Source organism: Hetaerina americana, unplaced genomic scaffold (assembly GCF_022747635.1).
Source record: "Hetaerina americana unplaced genomic scaffold, ioHetAmer1.1.p SCAF_10, whole genome shotgun sequence".
NCBI lineage: Eukaryota > Metazoa > Arthropoda > Insecta > Odonata > Calopterygidae > Hetaerina > Hetaerina americana.
The window spans coordinates 62,480,849-62,494,794 of record NW_027286070.1 but is presented as its reverse complement, the minus strand read 5'-3'; positions in this window follow the sequence as shown (position 1 = coordinate 62,494,794).

Here is a 13,946-nt window from a genome sequence, read left to right as displayed (position 1 = left end):
GTGCCTTATAGATGTAATACGTATATAACATTGGAAATTACCAGTAAAACAGTAAATTTGTAAGTATTCTTACAAAGTTATTTTAAGGCAACTACTACGGTACTGTGAACTTATCACAGGAAATTATCGTAGCACATAATTGGGTTAAAATGAAACGTAACTCAGGCTTTTTTCCATTTATCATATAACACTTTTCAAATCTATCTTCTAACACCCATCGATTCGTATGCATTTTAATATAATAATGGAGTAGTAAACACAAACTATTGTTAGTTTTTCTCAATTCTAATATTAATAGGTCTATTGAAAAAATAATACTGCCCCTAGCCTTATCTGGAAAGTAATCAGAACACATTCATTTTTATAGCAAAACCAAGACGCGTCTTTTCGGTTTTATTCATTTACTGGAAATAAGAAACAATATTCTCTTGGTGTGGATATGCCTATGGATTTTCGGTAGTCATTTCCACCATCTAAGGACGATTTGCGTCAGCAAATATCAATGGACGAAAATAAACCATCAAGAGTTGACGTTAGCGATAAAATTATGACTAAATATTATTCACTTCGCTCCGGGTGCACGAGTAGCTAAAAACTTAAAAAAAATACAAATGAAAAAGCTGTTGGGTCAAGCAGTCCATCAAATTTACATTCAGACACATTTTATGGTAATGTAATATTCAGGGTATGAATCTTTACATTATCCATAACAGAGAGAGAATGGGAATCATTATATTCTGAGTGAACTGTGGTTACATCCGATTATTTCCTTTTTGATTACATGTTGCGGGCAGCTGAAGTAAGGAGCCTGACATTCAGAATTTCCATTGAGTTATTGGAGTCAGTGGATCAACCTTGGTCTTTTCCGTCTTTGAGTCCAAATTCATTCCAAACCAATCATCAGCAGACGGATGGATACGCGGCAGCCCCATCTCTTAAGAGAAATTATCATTTCTTACCACACCCACCCTGGCCAATTATTCAAATCGATAGAGAATCATAAATGCGATAAATAAGAGGAAAGGGCACTGCTGACATATATTAGCATACTTCGGGAAGAAAATGTTTCATTCCCTGGCAAAGAATGAGTTATATTTTCGTAAAAACTTAATGATTCGAATTAACATTCACCGACTGTCCATATTTGCTATGAAACGATCACTGGGTAGAATACAACGGTATGTTTCAAGGAACTGATGCAGGAGGCCATAGTAGCGCATGAAATGTTTTCAGTGTCCGCTCCGAATAAGACTCCTGAACTCTAGATTTCATTCATTTGCCGCTATGCATAGAGTGCATCCATTTAAAAGGACAACGAAGGCTAACTAGATAGGAGAAGTATTTATCTTTGGCAAGTTTTTTTTCAGGTTCGTGGGTCAGGTGTGCAATCAGAGAAATTACTGATGCACAGTGTTTATTAATGGATGGGGAGACACACAGAGACTCCAGATGAGTCCATTCAAACCATTCAACAAATATCAGGGTTCCATTTCTTAAAACTAAGTTAGCATACAAGTTCTAGTAATTTCCACACATTGAGCCTTCTAATTGGAAAAAATGGTGTAGTACTATTTGAATCTCAAATTAGTACTCCCATCTGGACCGAAACCACTCTTGGCACCCATTGATATGAGGGCATTCTATGCGGATTTCATCACCGTGACGAGCGTGACAAACGTGACGAAAGTTCAAAAAGTGGCAGAAATTACTTTCCTTTGACCACAAGATACTAGTAGTCCATTAGAATAGAATGAAATCTAAATTTATTTAAAAAGCGAAAGCAAAATTGATAACTTTACTAGGCAAAAGCCCTCATATGATAAGTGGTTAGGGAGAGCCGAAGTTTTCCTGCAGACATAAATTTTATTTCAAAATGTAGCTCTCTCGGTATTCTTTGTGCTTATAACTTCCTCGTACATAAACGCTCAATACTTGCAGACAAATTTCGTTCATACATAGCAGGAATCACACAGCTTACTTCCGTACTCACGGCTTTCTTTTTTTATCTGTCTCCGCTTGAGCCCCGAGTCTGGCTCGAAGCAAGGCGCTTGCAGGCTCGGCATAAAGCTCAAAGCGCAAGAAAAATAGAAAATGTTAATAAATACTTCTTTGAAGACGAATGCCGTCTAAGGAAACCTCAATGGTAAGGGAGTAATTGTTATTGTTTTCAATATGATGTCTTTCTTTCGTCGTTGAGGAATTATCGCGGAAATATTTTGCCATGATTCAATTATCTTTACTCTCTTCTTTTATCTCTTCCCTTCTAAACACCCGTCACGTTTTGATTCGACACCGATTTTATTTGACTCCCGCTTCCATCATTCAGTCACCTTCAAGCAGCCTTGAGCTACCTCTCGGTCGGTTGATTTCCCACGCTTTGACCTTGTCAGTGCCTTTTCCTCGTGATTTCGAGTATTGTGGTCGTCAAGAAAAACTCAAAATATTTCGCGTTTTCGTCTAAAGGCTGTCTTCAGAATCGTCGATTAGGCGGCTAAATTGCTCGGTTAATGGGTGGTCGCATCTTGAAGGGTGTCCAAACTCGTTGTTCAGCGAGAGGACTCAAATTTAGGCACCTGTGTCGACCCCCGGATTAAGGCCCCACAAGAATTTTATCCTAAATACACCATATAGCAACCCCATAATACCAAGAGCTAGAAGCAAGACAGCTAGCAGAAGAATAATCGTCATGGCGGGAGTGTATTATGTATGCTAGTCACAATAACATTGGTCATTTCTTCTTCTTGCAATTTTACTCCTTGAAAAAACGAAGCCTTTATTGACGCGAGTTGTGTGAAGGCGGAGTTTTCCCTAGGCAAGAGAAAGTTGACATCTCCTACATGAATATACTTTAATTATAGTAATAACTTTATTTTATCAAGTTATTGGATACAGATATTTGAAATGCGGAGGTAAGAATATATTTCTTTGTTTGGTGCTTCATTTAATGGCTAAGAACGTCGTCTTTGTCATCCATGTCTCGTTTGTGTGCTTATTAAACTTTGTTTTGGTATATATGCATCACGGAACATAATTTCCAAACGTAATACTGTTTGGAGAAATTAGGCATCTAGTAATGCCCTTAGTAAAAATATAGCATGATTATAACAGGGTAATAGGGTTCAAACTGGATAAAAACTTACAAAAATGAAAAAGAGCCGACAAAGACTAATTGTAGGGTAAATTGATACCGAGCTTAAATTAAAAACATGAAGAATTTAGCAAGATAATTAATCATAGATGTAAAGAATTATACACATATATCTTCAAACAATTACTAACAAGGATTAATTATCGAAAAATTACGGTGGTGTAAAATAACATGAAATAAGATAAAAAGTGGAAAAATATTGAAATGTACTACCACCTGACCTAATAATTAAAGCAAATTTATTTTGAAATTATGAAAAACAGGTACTTTATAGTGGAATATAGACCAAACAGAAAAAATGAATACGAAACTAGTACCGAAAATCGCCCAAGTTACTACAGTAAAAGAAATACGAGGGTCATCCGGAAAGTAGTACCCGTTCGTGAAATAAAGACACAAAAGTAAATATTAACAAACATAAAAAATTTTATTTGAAAGAGGATACTTTAAACTACTTCTCAACATAATCTCCAAGCAAATTAAGGCATTTGTCATAACGTGTGACAAGTTTCTGTATTCCTGCTGCATAGTCCTTCGCCGCCAGCTCATTGAGATACGCGAGGGACCCATCTTGCACAAATTTTTGCATAATGCAGATGGTGTTTAACAATTTCATGAACAATTGTTCGAGAAACATTGGGAAAATGCTCACAGATGTCATCAATTGTGACGCGCCGATCGTTCCTCACGAATTCGTCAACTGAGCTCACCAGTTGGTCTGTAATGACAGACGGTCTCTCCGAACGCTCATCGTCGTGTGTGTTCCCCCTCCCCATGTTGAAGTTGCGACACCACCGCCGAACAGACGACTCGTCCATTACATTGTCTCCATACACCTCCTTTAATTGGCGATGAATATCACATGGGCGAACGTTTCTTGCATTGAGGAATTTAATCACTGCCCTCACTTCACAACTGGCGGCGTTCTCAATTTTTTTAAACATTGTAAACAATCACAGAAACAACACAGGCAATGCTAGCGTCACGCAACTTGGCTCAGAGAAGGCAGACAAGCCACTGAAGCTATCTGACCTCGTCCAGCGGCTACTCGCGTCGTCAGCACTTCATGCGGCACGAACGGGTACTACTTTCCGGATGACCCTCGTAAATGGGAAACTTTGATAGGAGGCTGCCGAATGAATTGTTAAGTGAACTCAAAATTACGCACAAACAATTACGTGGTTTTACAACTACACCCAAGTAGTTGCCGAGCTATCTCAAATATCAAAATATTTACCTTCTGGCATTTGTTTATTCTTTATTCTTAGTCACATAGATGTCAGTATTACTGCGTAGGGCGTCCAAACTCAAGCTGCCTTTTAATTAGGCGCCTAACTTATGGGCACCTAAAAACATGCTCCCTAATTTCCAAAGAAACTGCGGGAGATGCCGCAACAGTAACTTTTAACGGAGTCATCCACTAATGTGCATTTCAATGCAACAATTTCAGAGTGTAAAAATCATCAAGGCGAATGATTTTTACACTCTGAAATTGTTGCATTGAAATACTCCCTGATGGCTAACGAGTCTGGACGCAGCTTAAAATTTGTCCTTGATTTAGAGCCAGTTTCTGCCGCAGTCACATGGCATTACCACTGGCGTTTCTCAACAAGGCGCTATATTCGAACTGAAAAGTTATAGAGACTTCGTTTCTTCGCCAAAAAGCAGTGACGCAACTATTGGCTCACTTTCAATTACAACTAAGATATTACAGAAGACTGCTTGTTAAGCGTCTGGATGTAATGCTTTCCAATATAAAATTGAATTACCATTTTTAAATGAGTTTCTTAAAATTACTTCGGGCATGGTAATATTCACCGATAAAGAGTCGGTATTCGTAACAAGTCGAGTAATTTCTGAAAAGAAACCACAATTCTGCTCAAATGACCATCCAAATCCATTTAGGATTAAATATTGCCGCCAAAATTAATGAAAAGAAAATATATAGTTTCTTAAAGTTTTCGCCCTTGTTTTGCGATGTTACGTTTCACTTTTCTCGTACCTCTGCACCATAGCCACCTAAACTAAAAGTATCAAATCAATGATTATCTTAATTCAAACATGGAGTTAGCTTCTTTTTAATACTTAATCTCATACTACAATCAGCAAAGGTTTGAATGAATTTATTTAATACGAAACGGCGTTCAAGTACATCGATTTGAGGAGAAATGCAGGAAAAATTACCAATCGTGATCAAAATTTGTGCGTTTTCATTTATGGCCACTATTTTCCACATTCATTCAATTTCACCCTTCACAATTATGTCATCAATACCGATTTCTATTTATTTGCTTCTGTGAAGCGATATTTTTTCCCAACCTTCTGCAAATTAATATTTTTCTCCTATCAAACATCCAAATTGGATGGTTAAATATGTTTAAATATGAACATCAAACCTTTTCAATTATTGCACAATCTTTAATAGTTCCTTCCAGCACGCCTCCTCACAAATAACTAAAATGGCGCTCCTGTGCATGGATTGAATTGGGCAAACTAAAGAGACAGTAAAATAATCGTGCTTGGCAGTGACCGCGTTTCTTGCTCGAGGGTGTGGGGAAATGTTTCTATCTTCGGAGTGGCCACCATCCACTTTCTCCATTCGTTACCCATAACCCTTCCTTACCCATGTCACCATTTCTCTCCGTCTCTTCGTCTTTCTCTTCTCACTTATTTACACTCTCTGGCGCCAATACAGCTTCCATTTCCTCCTACTCCCCCCAACTCACCCACCCTAAACGTGCACCTTTCAACCTCCGACTCCCCGCGTACCCCCTTTCTGCTTCCCCTTGACTACCCCCCCTCCCCCGCGCCCGACCTAAAGTTCCCTCCTCCACAACCCGCTCGCAGTACCAACGGAATGGCCCGGTTAACTCAATAATTACAAGGCACAATTTTCGCCCTGTAAGGCTTTAACGTCATTACCCCCGAAGCTTCCATCATAAAGTCACTCCGTCTTCGCGCGGCCTGCAACCATCCAGCGCCCCCTCTCTCCCTTGGCAGCGGAAAGGCCCCCATCCACTCCCTCCTGGTCACCGCCCCCCCTCCTCCTCCACACCCACCCCAGGTTGCCCCTTGCGCGGCCTCCCTCTCGCATTTTCAAACCGCCTACACATAAAGCTTCCTTGAATGGATGCGCTTGCTTCACACCTGCCGCCCAAAAAGCCCAGCCCAGGACCCAAAACACTTTTCCGGCCGTAGGAAATAGACATGAGCAGCGCGCAAATGCGCTCGGTGCTACGGGATACTCTAGACATAATCTTTCATCGGTAAAATCACTTGATCATCCAAAGATAAAATGAGAAACGTGTGAGCATACAAAAGGTAAAAGCGACATGTAATACTACGAATGCGAGAATAAAGTTTCAGATGGATCCTTGAAGTATTTTGGCAGAATGAAATTTATTAGGATCACACTGGAAAGGAAGGTGCACGGGAAGTTTCAATCAGACGGCATTGATGCGAAAAATTAGTAGAAAGCGTAGACCAATAAAAAGGGATATGACTTGGAAGAGCTACCATGGCGTACGATGGCTGTACAGCAATGGAAAGAATGGAGTGATGAGGTCAGTCAATCTTCGGATTAAAATGAAATTTTTCCCTAAAATAACTCACTACAGAAATAAATAATATAGGAAATCATAGTGCACAAGTAATAGATTCGCCAGATTGTAGCGAAACTATTCGACATTAAAACTTCTATCTTGTGACGACGCAAAATTATTTGATTCTTCTTTGTGCACTATAATGGGATTCCAATAATTAATGACCTCAACTATCTCTCAACTAGGAAAGAATAGATTTGTATGAACTTCTGATCGCTCCAAAGGAACAAGATTATCCGACAGAAGTGTGCACATCGTCGGATAGCTCCGAATGAGTAACCACTGCGGAATTTCTTAGTTTCTTTGAATTTAATAAAAAAATTTTTTACAAGCCAATTAAATTAAAAGTAACAAGATACTATTAGCCCTAAACAGTATGAATTTAATTTGATTGAAAATAATTGCACCAATCTCCGTAGACTAATGAAGTATAAAAATATTTCCCCCGTACGCATTCACCCATTTTCTGAGGGTGAATTAAAAATATTATAAGGTCCTATTGTGCTGAAAGCAACTGAGAATTAGAAGTATATGGCACATAAGTGGTTTTTGCCTGATATGTCTTTCATGATCTCTTCCGGCCATATGTAATACTTACGTAGAACTGAGCGCGTATTCAAGATTAAATTACGGAAAAATGTAAGGAGCAGAGAAAAATTCTATAGCACAGATATAATCCGTCAAAACTCGTGAAACGTTTTCTCTCAAGTCACAAATTCTCATCTCGATAAAACTGGTTTCGGGAGTATTTTTGCAATGTTATTATAACAACCGCGACTCCAACCCATGCAATATATACACGCCGTGGAGTGGACGTAGCATATGATAAAAATCTTTCATTTTCATGGCGATTATAATGTATATATTAATAAAATATAACGAATGCGTGCGTGTAAATACTTTATTTCTGTATTTTAATAAATTAAATACATCCGTAATACCCAAATTTCCTCTCCGACAACGCAAATGTATGATAAACTGAAATAAATAAAATACTTTTTAGAGATTTGGCAAATAAATCCCATATCTCACCAGTCCTTCGACATCGAACATCGGTTGAAAAAATCTGAATCTTCTACCTAATATATGTCCCTACGATTTCACACATGAAAAATACTGCGCGCCGATTGTGTGTTCGGTAATCATATTCGGTTCTTCTTTTTTTATCAGATTAAGTACACTTTTTCGCTAACTTTATCATCCTCATAACTGTTCTTAATTTACCCAAACGGTAAAATCCCTAATGATGAGTAAACTATATACACATATAGACCATACCGAAATTATTTGTGTGCTACTAAGCACGGAACGAACAGTCAATCATCGGCCCTTTATCCCTGATGTCTCAAATGTTTAACTCCAATGAACCGGAGTCCCATAGGAACTTTAAAAGAGGAACTCAACGTGCCCGTTAAACGCACAAGTCACATCATCTCCTGAGTGCCACATATTGCATTGCAGCTATGAAGGTTCTATGGAGCTTCCATTTTTAATGTCGATGGTTTTGATTTAATATTAATACTTACTGATAATTTTATTCCACGAATGCAATTCCACTGTAACCATACAAACCGGTAATGATTTGTAAATGCCGCACACCCCTTTTTTCGTTTATGATTTTGAATGACAAATAATTCAAATCATAATTGCTAATTTTTCGCTTTACAAGTTGTTTGGAGACTGCGAATCGTCTACACGAGTTAGCGTTAAAATATATTGAAGACAAATTCTAATATGAAACACAAAGCGGTCCTATTTGTTAAATAATACATTCCAATTACTCTATATAAGTCGTTTTTCGGTAGAATTGAAACAACGAATATATTTCACCTAACAAGCATAAACATCACAGGCAAATACTCTCCGTTCTTAGAAGAATTAGTACCCAAGGATTACGGAAATTCTACAATAACAAGGAAACCTCTGAGGTACTACAAACCCAGTCGATTACCTTTGTCAACACAGTAAAATGCGATCACCCAAACCAAATGGAATGCGTCAATTCTTCAGCAATATGCGTTACGGAAAGACATTATAATCAATAAAAGGTTCGGCCTGCCATTCGGATCTCGACTTGTCCCGCTCTCATGTCGTCCTAGACGAACCGCGCTCGCCGCCCGGCCTCTCCCCGCAACTCACCCGCCTTCTCCGCCCTCTTATCCACCGAGACATCCGCGCGCGCCCGTATCCAGGTTTCCATTCCACCTTCCCGCCCTTCCCCGCTTCCTCTCCCCGCAAATTCCTTCCTTCAGCCCTCACCCCCGTCCCTGCGTCGCTCCATCAGCTACTTTCAAGCCCTCTGTCTTGTTTTTCCTCCTCCGTAATGTGGTAGATGGATGGGTAGGTGTGCAACGGGGAGAGGGTGGGCCGGGCGGGGAGGCGATGGGGGAGGAGGAGTGGGGAGAGAGAGTTTTTGGTGGGGCCGACGGAGGCAGGGATGGACGAGGGAGGGAGAGAGAGTGCGCGACTGATTATCTAATTAATAACCCATCTCTCTTCGCACTAACCTTATTATTCCTCATTACCATACACTTCGGAGGATAAGAGAGGGTGGGGCGGGGCGGGGGAGGGAGTGGGCGGGAAGGGGGGAAGGGGTTGGGGGAGAGGGAGAAGCGGGCGAAGAAATTCAGGGGGGGGAACGACTGAGGAAGAGGAGATGTGGGTGGCCGAGGGGGCGAGATGATTCCTACTCGGGGGGCTGGGGGTGGGCGAGGGCGCTGGGGGAGGCGAAGGGGGCAAGGGGGGAGGACAACAGAGGGGGGGAGTAATCCCGGAGCGAAGAGAGAGTTTTCTAAGTGAGATGAAGTCACCTTGAGTGAAGGCTAAGAAAAGGCTTCGTTTCGCGGTCAATGTTAAGAAGATGATGAACTTAATTTTTACCTCCCCCTCCCCCTGCCGAGGCGACGCTGGTTTTTTTGTGCAATTAGCGCGCAAACCAACCGAAAGTAAATCAATTTCTAGCAACCCCTGAAATATTGAATCTGCCTTATTTTAAGAACGTGGATACAAGGCTGAGCCGCTCCCATTCATTTACGTTCTTCTTTTTCCGGTCCATACATAACCAATCCCACCCATGCACGAATAAACAGAAAGAAATCACAAGTAGCACTTAGCCTTCTGTTGCTCGATTTCAACACATACTACTAGAATATATTCAAGTGGCATGAAAGAAGCTCGATATTAAAATGAATGACAATATTTTGCGAAAAATGAAGATCATTAAAATCAAATATTCTACAGAGGAAGCATTTCAAGGAAATGTTAAATTTTGTTTTTTTTTCGCACCGGTGGCAAATATCTCGTAACAGCAAAACTATTTAAACGATAAAAAATTGAATTTCATTAAGGCATCTCTCAAAAGGTTTTTCATGGAATGTTCCAGGTGTTATCACTAATCACTACCATAAATGCTCGTCACACTAATAAAATGATGTTATTTGTAAAAGCACTCGAATTTCTTTCTTTCAGTTATAATTTATTGCCTGAGAGAACACTACGATGAGTTAGGGGGTGAGTTATCAATCAGAGAGATTAGTTTTAGTTCAGGCTAAAACTGAATAACATGAGCAGAAATACACGTGCTTCCATCAGTCATAAAAATGGTTCGAGTTAGCACGCATGCATTGCATGAAAAATATAATCCAACTTCAGAATGTAAACAAAACTAAATAAAAATATTCGCCCTACAAATACCCAGCGGTTTAACGCAGAGGAGTGATGATAAGGACCCGGAATGGGATAAGGTTAGAGAGAGAATTGAAATTAAACACATGTTGCTATTGTCTTGTAATATTTGCAGAAAATTAGAGCCCCTTAATCTGTTAATTCCGGCATAAATCAATGTCTTTAATTTTTTTCTTGCACTCCTATTACTGCAAATAACTTGAGTAACACATACTTGTATGCGTATACCCCCGCCACACGCCCTTGCGGCGGCTTGCGGGGTATTAATTAGATGTAAGTAGATATGTCCTCTGCTCACTGTAAGCTCTGTCCTCATTTTTAATCTTGCGTTAAATACTCTCCAATGATGCCTAGCAAGAAATGAAAGCATTACTTTTGCATTATTCACTGTAAATTAGTAGTTATTGGCTCATTCGAATATTGAACTACATCTACAATATGAGCGAAATATTTTATCGACAAATCCTATATGTAAGACGCAAACTCTGACTTTGGTAACGAGGGCATAACAACGTTCACAAATTTTGGAATCCTATCATCTAGGGATGCATTTAGAAAAAGCCAATTTATTATAAGTTTGCCAAACGTCTCAAGGCTGATTTTCTAAGCATGGAATGAGTTCAAAGAAAGAAGTATGAGTGGAAAATACGAGATAACTCACAAATATTTCCAAGTCGGAAATTCAACTCCCCAATTCGACTCCAAACTCGAAAATATTTGGATGGTACTAACATGAACGAAACATAAGAGAATAAAACGCTGGAGTGATAAACCCAACATCTCTTATCGTAATATGCAAATGTAGGAGCAGGTATTATGCATTGATTCATTAAAAGCGATGAAATTTATATTTACGTAAGCCTTAAGGCCTTGTGCCACTGTCTTTTCTTTTTTCTTTACCCATCGTTTGTCTCGTTCTCCATTTTCCTTTTTCTCCTCCCATACCTCCTGATTACCATTGTTTTATTTTCTACCGCACTCTTTTGATGTAAATTGCGATGGAACTGTTATTAGATACATAAAAGCCGCGTGAACGGCATAAATTGAAAAAAACACATGGCGTCGCATGTTTCGTGCGATGCCTGCCGTATGGAAACTATTTTGGATTTAAGGAAACATCCATTCCAAGTTTACTGATAAACCAAAGATTAATAGTCCCTCTGGCGACAATAATGGACCCAAAATTAGTATTTCATAAGTAAGGATAACCAGGGTAGACCTACCTTCCAAAAAACACAAAGATGAGCAAAATCACACAGTGCATGGGGGTGGAGAAGTCATTTCCTTTCCCTGTGTCACGGCTCGGATTCCAACGAACATCTATTAATCATAAAGTTGGACCTCTTGGATATTAAATTGGGTTGTTCAAGGACATCAGCCGGGATTGGAACCTGGGAGTCGTCTGTCAGAAGCTGAGGGTCGTAGATATCAAAGGGGTCCATTTAACACTGTATTGAGAAGCCTCAAGAATAGTCAACTTTCGGAATAATAGGGAGAAGGTTATTTTCATCGCAAACCAACAATAAAAACCGAATGCGCTCTGAGATAAATATGATGAGCATTAGAAATGTGAGAACTACTGGTTAATTCCTCATTTAAAAAATCTACGATTGTTATATTTGATTATGAGCGGCTACTAGCTATTCTGTTTCCGGAGTCTACATACAGAAATATATATTTCTGGACCTAATTTCCGAGGCTAGAATAAAGATTTTCAGTAGCGGAACAACAAAGGCAACGGAAAAGTTTTTTAACTCTTGTAATCAAATAATTGCAATAATCAAACTTGCTTGTTACTGAAAAAATAACTTATATAGGTTTATCATACACATTCATTTTTCTTTTCATATGTGCTCTCTCTCTCTAAGTCTACTCTAAGCAATTTTTAAATAGGCATTCAAACATTTTGAAATGCATCACGCATTAAGTAGTCTTCACTGATAGTAAAGATGTCATGAAATTAAACTTTTATCAAAATTAATAGCCATCGCCTGTTCATTGGCTGTAATTTGGAAGCTTAAAGATAGGCATTCGCAAGGTCCACAGACGCCACTCATGGGAGACAAGACGAAATATTTTGCAGTTCTGCTGCATATAAATGGGAGTTTTTAGAACTTAGCACGAGAAATAGTGACTGAAGAGATTGCGAGCTGAGTGAAGACTCCCAATATCTTTCCTCGCTTGCATCACGTGGCCGAAGGGAGGCGGTTGTTGTAGGAAGAAAGAGCTCAGCCGGCCGGCAAAAATACCGCAACCACCGGGGGTTCCCTTTCCCTTGCTTCGAAAACAGAGGGAATTCCTTGAACGCTAAAAGGAGGGAGTGAAAGAGAGGTAATAACATTGATAAACGTCAATTCAGCAGACGAAAAAAGGCCTTTTCAGATAAGTGCCGAGATTTTTGGTTTGAGGTGTAGAAACGGTTGGGTCAAGCGCTTTGACCCTCCGTTGAATGGTGGGCTAACATGTGGCCAGGTGGGATAGAGGTTGGTGAACGGGTTGGGGGAGGGGAGAGGGTTAAGAGCAAGGAGGAAGGGAAAAGGAGAAGATAATAGTAGAGAGGAAGAGAGAGAGAGAGAGAGGGAAGAGGAACAAGGAACGACACAAAAACGGAAGACATTGAACCCCGTGAGAATGAAACTCTGGAAGATAATTAATTGGAACTTGTTTCCATGCAGAATTCCTACAATTATATTCGTATTTACTTAAAATAGGTACTATAAAAGCAGCAAGTTATCAAATAGTTAGGAGTGTCCAGAGCTTACTCTATTATGGAGGCTCATTGTTTTCTCCATCTTTTTGACTAAGTGCAGGTATTCCCTTGTAAGGATGGAATAGAGGTGGCTTCCATTAAGCAACTTGTATAAATGTGGCGCTTTAGTCACAGCTTTTGTAAAATACAGGAAAATCAAAAATGAAACTTCTCAGCGTTCGGCTAGAAGAGTGTTCTGCGAGGGTCAAGCTCAAGCTTTCATAAGATATCTCTAGCAATAAGCCTTACGGTGCAGAGCCTTCGGGAAAAAAGTCAGGTTGGGAAGAACAGTTCTCATTGGGCAACCTAAGGTTTCTTAGTACACCTCTATGCGTATACATATACGTCGAGTAAAGTATTTAGTATCTCATAGTAAACTACTGATAAAGTTAGAAACCTATGGCATAGGTAAAAATCTCCTGGGCTGGAGTGAAGAGTTTTTGAATAGTCGGGTACAAAGAGTCAAAGATGGTGTTGGCTCTAATGGAGTGGAAGTCACTTATCGGTCCTCTTTTATCCCTTCTTTTCCCTTCATAACATTGATTCAGAGGTCAATAGTAAGATACGCTTATTTGCCGACGATGCAGAGATTTACAAAGATATGCGCAGTCCTGAGGTTAAAGTATCTTTGGTGGATGGCATCAATGCTATACAATTTTGGTGCAACAATTGCCAATTAATTAAACTTCTTAAAAAGTTGCTTAGTGATGGGTTTTGGGAATAAGAGAAATTCCCTCCCGAATGCCTACTGCATCAGGAACAC